The following is a 12,742-nucleotide window of genomic DNA, read 5'->3' as shown; positions in this document are numbered from 1 at the left end:
CTCTCTCTCTCTCTCTCTCTCTCTCTCTCTCTCTCTCTGTTAATCATATTACAAAGTGTTCGAAAGAGCTCTATACGTGAAAAAGAGCTTTGGAGGTAAAAACAAGTAATGTTTCCTAAGAAATATATACTTTTATCTTGCTTAATCAATATTTTTCTGACCATGTTATGGCAACATTTGAGCTCAAAATGGGCGCCTCAATACCCTGCCTGACGGGCTGCAGGCGTATAATTGCCATTTTACTTAATTTTTAATCCTTTTTTTTTGATACTTATGTACCTTTTCCTTATAAAAATAATTGCGTGTTGAAGATTGATAGAATCTAAAGGTTTTCGATAAGATATAATTCCCTTTTCCTTATCTTCAATGTTATAATAAAGAAAATAAAAGATGTTTAAGTAACTATATTTATGATTTGTCTTGATGAATGAGTTTAAAGAGCAGATTAAAGCCACTGTTTGTAAATAATGAGTAGTATTTGAATAGGTGTTGAATGGCAAATCTTAGATAACAGCGGCAATTATGAAATTCAAATACGATTTTACATGACGTTGTTTATAGAAAATAGAGTCACTATGGATGATTATATGAGCGGATTTGAGGGAGAATTGTTAAGGTATTGTTGAGGGTGTTGGAGAATGGGGGGGGGAGGGGGGTAATGATAAAAATGATATAAAATATGATATTAAAGGGAGGGTGATTAATGCTGGGGAGAGAATTATACACAGAAATGCTGTAACGCGGAAGTAGAAGAATATTTTGGAGGTAGAGTGATAATGTTGGAGGGGGGATTTTATAGGGGATTTTGGAGGTTAATATCACTGCGCAGTATTCAAGTGCCTGGACATGGTATCTAGAGGTATTCGGAAGCTCCCTCTCTCCCTCACAGCCAATGGTATAGATAATCAACACTGTATAGATATGATAAAATAGTCTTCACATGTCGGTGCTTTATATGGAACGTATGTAAGAAAAATACCTCACGCTTCGTTTCATATTCCCTTCATATGAAACGCTAAAAAAAAAAAGAAAAGAGAAGCTGAATTAAAGGTGTTTCCATGGTGACTGAATAGTGCCTTCAGCTAGCTCTCCATGTATACATACCTCCTCGCCTTTGTTTATCCAGTCCACAAACTCAGGCAACAGTGCTGGATGTTGCAAGTCTCGAACGTGGCATCATGTCTTAAACATTTATTTAGCAATGTATATACGAAAGGAACAGTGTATATAAGAGGGGACGAAAGGAACATTAAGCAGACTTTTACACATAATGTGTAGGTTTATGTTACCATTATGTTCTACTTGTGAAAAAAAGTTCCTTACCTGAAACAACATATCTTAGGTAAATATGAAAAATGCATTAACTGAATCGAGTATTTTTTCAGTTTGTCATTGTCCATTTAATGGTTGTTGGTGGAGTGGAAAGCTTTTAAACCGAGTATATGATGAGTCTGTAATTGTGTGTGTGAATCCTTTTTAATTACTATTTGTTTCTTACAGGGAGAGGGTTTTACACTCATGTTCCCACGTCTTTTTATCCTTGTTTATGTATACCATGTCTTTATTCATACGTGTGTATGCACACATACACACACCCTAGCCTATGCCATTTACCCTGTAGGGAAGGATGAACACCTAGGCGGACTGTGGACCTGCTGCCGGGAGCAGGATTCGAACCACCACGGAGGCCTGTGTGTGTGTGTGTGTGTGTGTGTGTGTGTGTGTGTGTGTGTGTGTGTGTGTGTGTGTGCCAATTTCTCCTTCAGTACCAAAGTCTCCAACTTCTGTATCCGACCTCTTTTCTCAAAGCTCTTTTCTCGACCTCTTTCGTCGACCTATTCAATCCAAACTTTTTCCGGTACTGGAGCAGCTCAAGCCTCTCCTCTCTCTCTCTCTCTCTCTCTCTCTCTCTCTCTCTCTCTCTCTCTCTCTCTCTCTCTCTCTCTCTCTACTCGGCCTGTCTTCTCAACCTCTGCCACCGAACTCCCCCCCCCTCTTTTTTTTCTGTTCTCTAACCTCCTTAACCCGCGGTGGGAAGGAATTTCAATCACGGCTTCGACCCCCACCTTCCCAGTAGTCTATAACCACCACCCACTCCACGCAAGCCTCCTAGGCTTAGCGAGGAGGGAAAGCCATTCTTCTTGACGCCAGGGAAACTGCGTCTCTACGTGGGAGATGAAAAAGATAAAACATGTACCCAAGAAGCGCCACCAGTTGGGCCAGCAGCTTGCGACAGGACATTATTGCCAAGTTGGTTGATTATCTCTGCTTGTGTGAAGGCGCCGAGGATGGAGAGACCAAACATTATATGTATATATATATATATATATATATATATATATATATATATATATATATATATATATATATATATATATATATATACAGACACACAATAACACTTGTTAATGCTTAGCTTTAGTGAGTGATTAGCACTGAGGAGACGATTACAATTACACAACAAGTATAACAGAATGAATACATATCAGCCCAGCTGATGCATATCCCAACCGATCAACTTTCTTCCTCAAAGAATATCATACCCACATTTTCCATAGACTATCACTTTTTTTTCTACTAGCATCATCCACCATCCCTATCGAGCAAATATTTAGGTTTGAAATGAATGTGGCATTTCACATAGGCAATCAAATCATTCGCTCAATGTAGAACAATTGTATTTGATATTTTATAATAGCTATAACGGAAATGATTGAGTTTCTTTTTCCACAAATGATATTCATACAATAGACCATCACCCAACATGGCCACCACATATCACATGTATTGTCTGATAAATGATGCTATATATATATATATATATATATATATATATATATATATATATATATATATATATATATATATAAATAATTTCCCTCCCTTCCCTTCCTCCTCCCCTCCATATTTCACTCCCTCTCGCCCTCTAAGGTAGCTGGCATCTCATTAAAGCGTCGTAGTGTGTGGTCTGTCCTATTGACGGAGGTGATGAACATCCCTATCGTCAATGACGTCCTGGTTGTACCAATAGAGTGCTATACCACAACTGGTCATGCCTGGGAGGAGAGGTAGAGATGAGTGTGAGTTGATGAGTAGAATGGAATAAGAGGAATGATTATCTTTGATTATCTTTGATTATCTTTGAATTATCTCTCCCAATCACTCCTTGATTTCTGGGATGAACAAATACTAGTAACAAAAGACCAAAATCATATTCAACCAAACAGAAAATAATGAGAATCAATTATCTTTATTATATCTCCCAATTACTCCTTGATCTCTGAGTTAAATTGATACTAATTAGACCCAAATTACATTAAGAAGTTATTCTATAATTTTAATTCTATATTTGCATATCAGATTATTACCCTCATTTTCTATTTTCGTCCCCCTGAAATTACCTACAGACTTACTCACTGGGAGTCTAAGACCAGCCCTAGTACCAGCCCTAGACCAGCCCTTGTTCCTAGTACAGCCTGGTGCTGTAGATGGAGGAGGCTTGGGTCAAAACCTGATCGCCACGAGGAGGCGCTTTGATTAATATCCCATTACCAGTAGCTTTCCTAAGGAGGAGGAGGAGTCAGATCCCATACACCAAATTGACAGCCAAATCCCTCCAGCCAATTATAGAGGTGAGAGGGATACACCACAGGCTGTACGATCATCAACGAAATCATCAACTGTTAGGAAACTAGTCACCTGGACGGTGCAATTAGGTTAAGACAAAAGAGAAGTGATATTTCATATGTTTTATTGTGATTACCGTAACCACTGCCATAATCACCGGCTCTACTACCACCAACCAGTAACTACCAGTACCACTACCTAACTACCACCATCACTAACTACCACCACTAACTAACTACCACCACCAACCACCAGGAGCGCACGAAGAAAAGAAAAACACGCACAAACACACACACACACCAACTTTGGAAATGTTGAACAAAACTTTTCATCTCGCTCTTAAAGTTTTCCTGTGTCCTTCTTACTAAGAAGATTAAAACTCTCTCTCTCTCTCTCTCTCTCTCTCTCTCTCTCTCTCTCTCTCTCTCTCTCTCTCTCTCTCTCTCGTATCAGTTCCAATCGCCCTCCAACTGCTTGTTTATGCGCCTTTTTTGAGGCTCAGTATCGGGTTCCCAGCGTTTTGGAACAAAACGCAAAAAAGAAATAACCTTTATTTTTTTTTACCATTGGGGGGGGGGGGGGTGGGCAGTGGTGGTCAGTATTTGGTATGGATCAGCTGAGAATCCGGAGTCTCTCTCTCTCTCTCTCTCTCTCTCTCTCTCTCTCTCTCTCTCTCTCCCTCCCTCCCTCCCCCGCACGCAGCCATCACTTTCGTGGGTTATTTAATTAAAACAGCAAAGCTTTTGACCGCCAGATAAGCTGGTAGGGTAACACCAGTTCTCGTGTTGGCTGTCGTCTTGCTGGGCCCAGCACGCAACCCTCTCATCCTAAAGTAATTCTGTGTTCTGTGTGGCTCGCAAATGGAACGTGTGTGTGTGTGTGTGTGTGTGTGTGTGTGTGTGTGTGTGTGTGTGTGTAGGTGTGTGTTTCTGGCAAGTGCAATTGCCAAAATAATTATGTAATCAAATGGTATCCTAAGGTAATTCCATGTTCTGGGTGGCTTGAGAAATTTTATACAAAGTGTGCGAGGCAAGAACAATTACCAATATAATTATGTGATCTAATTATATTTGATTATCTATGCGTACATTACGAGAAATAAAAACGTGTTAAAAGTGTATTTTTTTTTTTTTTTGTAATGACTAATATGAGGAGTAATATTCTAACATTCCCTCGACATTGAGTCTATCATAGTCGTTGCTTTTATAGAATTTTTGAAAAAGAGAAAAAGCAGTTACCTGAAATGGCGTTTCACCTATAATTACATTTTCCTCTCAGACTCAGCGATATACATAGCTTGAAGGTAATTCGTGTTATTTAAACATTTAATTGTCTGCTGCTGCTGCTGTCTCAAAAGGTGAACAAGATTTTTCTGTGTCCCTCTGTGTGTGTGTGTGTGTGTGTGTGTGTGTGTGTGTGTGTGTGTGTGTGTGCATAATTCATTTATTTGTCTGTGTATCTGTACCTACGTCCTTGTTCCTGTACTGTATATATATATATATATATATATATATATATATATATATATATATATATATATATATATATATATATATATATATATCTGTATTTGTAAGTTTCTCTGTTTCTTTAAGTACATATAGTTGTTATTTGCATTTATTCTTATCTAAGACAAAAAACTACACAAGTGTTGCCTTCAAAGGAATCATCATAATCATACACATAATTATATACCAGAAAACTACTCTAGAAATCCTAATCATCATCCACACTACACTAAAGTTAGCATATGACTAACAGTTCAATACTAGTGTGAACACATCTCATTATCCCACACCCTTTGTGCAATATGGGGAGGGTGGGGGGGGGAGGTCGCTTGCAACCGACACATAATTCAACTATAAATCACTAGACGGTCTAATTGCACACCATTTTCATAATTAGCCCACCGGGACCTCACGCGTTACAAGTGCATGATGGCCACTGTTGCCAACATCACCAACATCAGTTATGTATGACATGACTCTCCTGTGTTATCGTTGGCAGGCCTGTCTCGCTCACCGGGGATTTCGACCCTGGGCGAGGCTATGGACATTTCAAGCCTCTCTCTCTCTCTCTCTCTCTCTCTCTCTCTCTCTCTCTCTCTCTCTCTCTCTCTCTCTCTCTCTCTCTCTCTTCCCCCCCCCCCCCCACACACACACACAAACTACAATGGTTCACTGATAAATCCGGTTGTTGTTTTTTTTTATATATTCTTTTACTGCCTTGCCTGTTAGAGTAATGGTAGTGTTTGGTGGCCGAGGGAGGAAAGATTGTGGTGCTGGAAAGGGAGAGAGAGAGAGAGAGAGAGAGAGAGAGAGAGAGAGAGAGAGAGAGAGAGAGAGAGAGAGAGAGAGAAGAGAGAGAGAGAGAGAGGGAGGGAGGGCAAGGAGAGGAGAGAGAGAGAGAGAGAGAGAGAGAGAGAGAGAGAGAGAGAGAGAGAGAGAGAGAGAGAGAGAGGTTGGGAAGGGAGAGCTTAGAATTAGGGAAAATGGACGCGAGATGAATGCAGACAGAAGAGAAAACAACGAAACTATGAAACGTACCACAGGAACAAGACAGAAAAAGGAGAACAGCACACGAAAAAAAGTGAATAGGAAAATAACTACAAAAGATAAGAAAACCGAGGAAAGACGAGAATACAAACAGAGAGGAGAGAAGAAGCTAAAAGGGGGAGAGAGAAGGATGAAGAAAATTATAAAGAAGGAAAGAAATAAAGGGTGACAGAAAGTGACGAGAGAGAGGTGGGTGGTGAAAGACCAGACACACACACACACACACACACACACACACACACACACACACACACACACACACAACACCACGACCACCACCAAATATTGGTTGCAGCGGGAATGGTAAAAGGTATTGTGTAACACCGGGAAACCTGATATTGGAACTCAAAAATGGTCTAAGCAAAACAGCGGGAGGCGAAGGACCCAATGAGGGGAAACGAGCGAAGGAAAAGTGAGTGAGGGTGGCGCTCTCTGGCGAGGGTGGTGAGGGGAGAAGACAGACAGGCAGACAGACAGACACAGACAGACAGACAGATAGACAGACGGACTGACAGACACAGTCAGACAGACAGAGAGGCAGATAGATAGACAAAGAGAGAGAGAGAAAGGCAGATGGTTAGACAGACAGAAAGACACACAGACAGACAGAATGACACACAGACAGACGGACAGAAAGACTCAGAGAGAGAGAGAGAGAGAGAGAGAGAGAGAGAGAGAGAGAGAGAGAGAGTCTAAATCCTCGTGGTAACACAAGATAGAAAAACAGGAAGAGGATACAAAGTTGTGTTTAACTTCACAGATGATTCCGCTAGTCCAGCCACGTAGGTGGTGGAAGTGGTGATGATAGTGGTGGAGAAGTTACAGTGTTGGTGTTGGCGAGAGTGGTAAATAAGTGATATTAAAACTAGTGTTGCTTAGGTTGTCCTTTTCGCGTCTTGGGCTCCTTCCAATCAGTTAGGAAGGAATACATCCATCAAATTCATGCCTAAATGTGATTTATTTTCGAAGAAGAAAACTCAGAAGAATTATGTTGTTTATTTCTCGTATGATAACATCATTCTCTTATTTTCATAGAGAACCCGAGCCCTTTGTTGGTCGGTTGGGTATATCTTCTTACATAGGGAGTAAAGGAAAAAACACCTGAAGGTTATGTTTAACAATATGATCCGAGAAAAACAACAGCGCCTTGGGGGGAATGCTGGCGAGACTTCATGGAAGATATTATGGAATCTAACACTCGAGACGTGAGTTTATGTGGTTTCCAATACTCGAGACGCGGCCTTACAAGGGATCCAATACACAAGATGTGGCTTTGAATGGGATCCAATTTTTCAAGAAGTGGCTTTGAATGGGATCCAGTGCTCAAGACGGGGTTTTATGTAAGATGCAAGTCTCAAGAAGTGGTTTTATATGGGATCCAATACTCAAGACGTAGCTTTACGTGGAATCAAAGCTGATCAAGATTCTAACTTTCTTTACTCTTGCTTGGATCCTCTTGAAAACGCTGAATACGTTTCCAGTCAACACACTTTTTGTTAACGCTACGTTGCCTTGAGGGAAAGAGAGGTTTATACACCGGATATTTCTTTCGGATAGCCATAGACTGTTCTTAAAGAGCCCTGTCCAGTTAATATAGAATTTAAATTCTTTCTTTGACCTCAAGATCATGAGTGTTGAAGGTACATTGCTTGTCTAAGGGCTGGGTTAAGTTCATAACCCGTATAGAGAGAGATAGTTTTTAAGCGTTCTAAAGACAAGATTTTGCTACAAAGCAGGTCTAGCGCGTAGCTCTCACCGCAGGGAAATCAAGAGATACAAAGAACGAATGATGTGAGTTACGTGTTGTCAAGTGTTGTATGTGAGATAGAGAGACTGAAAGCCTAAAAGCCATCATCCCGCCTGTGGGTTTGGCAGAAGGAAAAGACAGCTAACCTGGGCTAAAGTAGTGAGACTCGACAGCCACTGAAGTGCTGGCCAACTTAGCGGTCGTCTCCAATCCTCCTGCTGATACCCAGGCAGGACAGAATGGGTTATACTCATACCTCCCTGGTCAGAGAGAGAGAGAGAGAGAGAGAGAGAGAGAGAGAGAGAGAGAGAGAGAGAGAGAGAGAGAGAGAGAGAGAGAGAGAGAGAGAGAGAGCAACGTGAGTGTAATCGCCAGAGATCAGGTACGATTTACCAACGGGTCGACCTGGCAAAACCCACCAAGCAGACCACATTCGCCAACTACCAGGTCGAAACATACACTTGTGACACACACATACCCACGCTACCTCACCCACGGGTCTTCCCCCACAACCCCACCTACATCCATCCAGTTATTTGTCGTATGGCAGCGACTTCACTCACTCCTCAGGTCGACTTTAACTCGATTTTCCCCTGTATATCGCCGACCACAAATTGACCTCATGAGGCTAACCCACTGCAACGCGAAGGAACGAATCCTCCTCATCTTGAATCCTACACCATTTCGGAAATGAGAGAGACACGCTCGTGTTCTCTCTCTCTCTCTCTCTCTCTCTCTCTCTCTCTCTCTCTCTCTCTCTCTCTCTCTCTCTCTCTCTCTCTCTCTCATGTCAGTAACTGGGCGGGTTGGGCTGATGTGAACTACTTAAGAGCGTATAAGGTCTACGTGTGTGTCAAGCACTGAGGTATCTTTTCTCTCTCACAGAAGCCACTTCTACTGGCGAATACATTTCTGAGGCCAATGATCTTAAATATGTGGTGTTGGATCCTACATAAGGTGTTAGATGTTATCAAAAGGTTCCTGTACTCTCGTAGGCTCTCGTGTTAAAGTATAAGTATAAAGTGTGTGACATAAGTTCCTGTATACCTCTGTGTGGACTTCAATATCATGTTGTAGATTCTAGTGACGTGGTGTTAGTCTCCATACCATAAAGGATATTGTTTCTTGCTCTATTGTACAACCTCGTGGTGTAATATATAGGTCCAGATGGTATACGTTCATGTAGGAATCTTTATCATAAGGTATAGTGTTTGGCTTTCTGTTGTAGAATTATGTAGCGTAAAATGGGTTCATATATCATCGTCTGGCCTCGTGTGCTTTCACGAAGAATCCCCTGGTGTAATGTAGACTACATTACTACATCGTAGATCTGTATCGCCAGGTAGCGCATTGTAGCAGAAGCTCTTATGCCTTGATGTAGATTCATACGTTCGTGGCGAAACCCTTTCTGACGTGATGTAGACTACGGTTTTATGAAGCATTTGCTCCTTTTATTGTGACAGAGAACTTTGTAAGAAGATACAGACGAACAAACATGAAATATCAAAGATTTGTATGATTCGAAATAGATGACTTCATGAATTCAACCAAAGAGACTTATTAGAAAATAGATTAAAGAAGTACTCTCTTAATAGTATAAGAGTAGTGAGTGAATAGAATAAACTGCTTTATGACTCCTTGAATACAGGTAGCATGCAGATTGAATTAGACTGTATGGTCGTATAGAAAGGTTAGGATATAGAACTTATTTCCCATACAGGAGAAATACATGATTACAAAGTACAGTTGATAATACATGCATAGATAACCTTTTCAACAGTGAATACAAACTTTGAATTCGACTCGGAACACACTGCCATCTTTAGAAAAGGACCTAGCGAACCGAATACAATTCTGTGATTTGAAACCAAATGATGGAATATTTTGAATATCCCGAAGATTTAAATGTTTTATACTAAAAGAAAAATTGACCTAAAAATCTTAACAACGAATCTGGCATCTATAGCCCTTCTGGGCCACAACGACCATGAAGAATCAAAGGACGATAAAGACGTAGATTAGGATATCCAGGTTTAGGATATTCGAGTATCTTGTAACTGTGGCTTGGCACTTTCTCGCACCCGAACTATAAATAACATCAAAGCAACTGATAGCCTCGCACCGTGCCTTTGAGAACCGTGTTATTAAATTAGATTTTTTTTTCCCTTCTCTTTCTCTCCTTTTTTTTTTCATCCTTACACAGATGACACAGCCCTAAAGAAAAAGATGCAGGGAGAGGGAGGTTGATATAAAGAGGGAGGAGCGAGAGGAGAGAGAGAGAGAGAGGAGGGGGAGATGAACGAATTCAGAGAGAGAGAGAGAGAGAGAGAGAGAGAGAGGAGGGGGAGATGAACGAATTCAGAGACAGACAGACAGACAGACAGAGACAGACAGAGAGAGACATAAGAAGATGCAAGACATGTACTACAAAGAAAACACTGAAGAGGTGCATTCTGCAGGTAGATACAAAACACATGATCACCCCCGGCCTATTTGCACTCGTCTCTCAACCACATACATTAGTCACACAGGTTGCAGGGAATAATGTATGTGACATCAGAATCATCTCATTAATGTCCCTAAATTACAACCATGTGTCATCAGATCCCATTATAATGATATACTTGAAATTAGGGAAGCATAATTATCTGGCTCACAGCGTTGGATTTATTCTAATTGTTTATTACTGTTTTTGTGTTTGTCAGTCTGTCTGTATGTGTGTTTGTCTATGATTATCTGAAATTACCTATTTGTGTGTATATATATATATATATATATATATATATATATATATATATATATATATATATATATATATATATATATATATTATCGCAAAAGCAACGTACAATACACACGCAACATTACTTGGCTCCATAGTTCACTATAACGCCGGAAGAATGAAGCTTTGCGCACGCGCGAACAGACGGGGAGTCGAACCCCGATACTGTACATATATAAATCCTCTGGTTAGAACGATGGGGCTTCGGGGACGTGGTGAGGGACAGCGCACTGTCAGAGGAAAAGAGGAGATTGGGAGAGAGGGTCTGGCAAAGGGAACCGTAACAAGTGTTGATGACATATCATGGATGAGGCTGCGAGGGTTTGGTTAAATCGACTACCACTCACAAGCCTATCTTTTTTATATATATATTTTCTACCCCTGTTGCACAGCGAGTATGGATGGCTTTGCATTTAATTCACTAGTGTATATATATATATATATATATATATATATATATATATATATATATATATATATATATATATATATATATATATATATAAACGTTCTTCTTTTGATATATAGCAGATGTCACTTACACTTCCTCAGAACGCGAAGGGAACTCAGGGCGTTCAAATCAGCAAATCTACGGATGGACGGATCCTGAGCCCTAGGACAGACGAGAGAAGCGGATCGCCGTACATCTTCACCAGGTAAGACAGTTAATCTCTTGGTTACAAGTGCTCGCTAGCAGACCGTGGTCCTCTTACCTACTCCATCCTTTAACTGAGATTGAAGAAACGAAACAGGAGTTTCGATATGTGAAAATAGTGAATAGATTCAGAGGGATCATAGAATGATAGTGAAAGGAGAATGATTACTCAAGCCTTTCAGAAAATATGACTTAATCTCGGTGATCTTTTTAGTGGCAAATGCTACCACGGGTCTAAATTGGCCAATCATGAATAGGTATACGTAGGTAGGTTACCTTAAATAAGAAGAATAAAAAGGTGAGTAATTTATTCTAAAGCTCTGGTTCTTCACTCTTGCAGCTCACTACTGGTTCGCTTTGACAGCTTTACCCACTACTTTTGATATTCACCTTACAATTAAAACGACTGATCGAATTTGAATCATAAATAGAAAGGTGAAAGACTCATTAGTATAGTTATCCTTCAAAAGTTTACATTTTCTACGAAGGATCTAAAAGAAAAAACGTAAATATTGTCGTTTATTTATGAGTAACTATGATACTTCTTTATCGCTTGAGCGTCATCACAATTCTTCCATATAAAGTCAGATTCATATCTTATATAAAGACATATTTCTTAAAATAATCCCTAGATATTCTATGAAAGATTTACTTATAGATTCTCTGGGTATTCTATGGAAGATTTCCATATGGATTTACACCTTAGATTTCATCGTCTAATCTACATGATTAATTTCATTATATGTACTTGATTTTCGTACATGATGTTTGTGCTCATTTACTTCAGAGAAAATTACATATAATTGTGAAGTTTTGATTTAGGCACTTTGCTTAAATCAGATATGATAATTTTAGTAATAATTATTGTATGAATTACTCGTTTAGGTTGTTATATCACGGTAAAATTGAACACAACTTTCACATTCATTAATATTATTAGAAATTAGATACTATTTTCACACATTCATTAGAGTCTCTGTAAGTAAGTCTCGGACTTTTTTTTTAGGAATATACAACTCGTAGAATATATTGAGGTAATACTGATTACAATTAGTCCAAGTTATTCTTACCATGAGAAAGAGATGAAAGTTGTCTGTTTAATATAATTCTAAAGTTTATGTACACCTACGCGAGCAAAATTGATTCTGTTAACCTCTCAAGAGTTTGAGGAAATTTCTAACTTTACTTGAAGTCAGGTGCTTCTACTGAAAGAAAAAAATCTTTTTCGAGAGTCTAGTGCGAGAATGAATGAAATGCAAAACACATTTGACATCTTTTTCAGACAATCTCATCACCGTTTTCTGTAAACACAACGTCGCATCATAGAAAACGAACTTCAATTGCTATACAGATAACTATATTGTGTATCATCGTTC

The 12,742-nt window shown here is 39.6% G+C and overlaps 1 protein-coding gene across 2 annotated transcripts in view; it reads left to right on the top strand.

Annotated features, from left to right (window-relative positions):
- Positions 1-12,742, top strand: part of LOC139752928 (uncharacterized) — a 326,136-nt gene that overhangs the window by 57,942 nt on the left and 255,452 nt on the right. For both annotated transcript variants that reach the window (XM_071668998.1, XM_071668997.1), the window contains exon 2: positions 11,264-11,367. The gene's annotated coding sequence lies outside the window, so the exon portion shown is untranslated. The remainder of the gene's footprint in view (positions 1-11,263; positions 11,368-12,742) is intronic.

The sequence above is a fragment of the Panulirus ornatus genome, chromosome 13 (genome assembly GCF_036320965.1).
Source record: "Panulirus ornatus isolate Po-2019 chromosome 13, ASM3632096v1, whole genome shotgun sequence".
Taxonomy (NCBI): domain Eukaryota; kingdom Metazoa; phylum Arthropoda; class Malacostraca; order Decapoda; family Palinuridae; genus Panulirus; species Panulirus ornatus.
The sequence above is the reverse complement of the archived record's forward strand: the minus strand, read 5'-3'. Positions and strand labels throughout refer to the sequence as shown.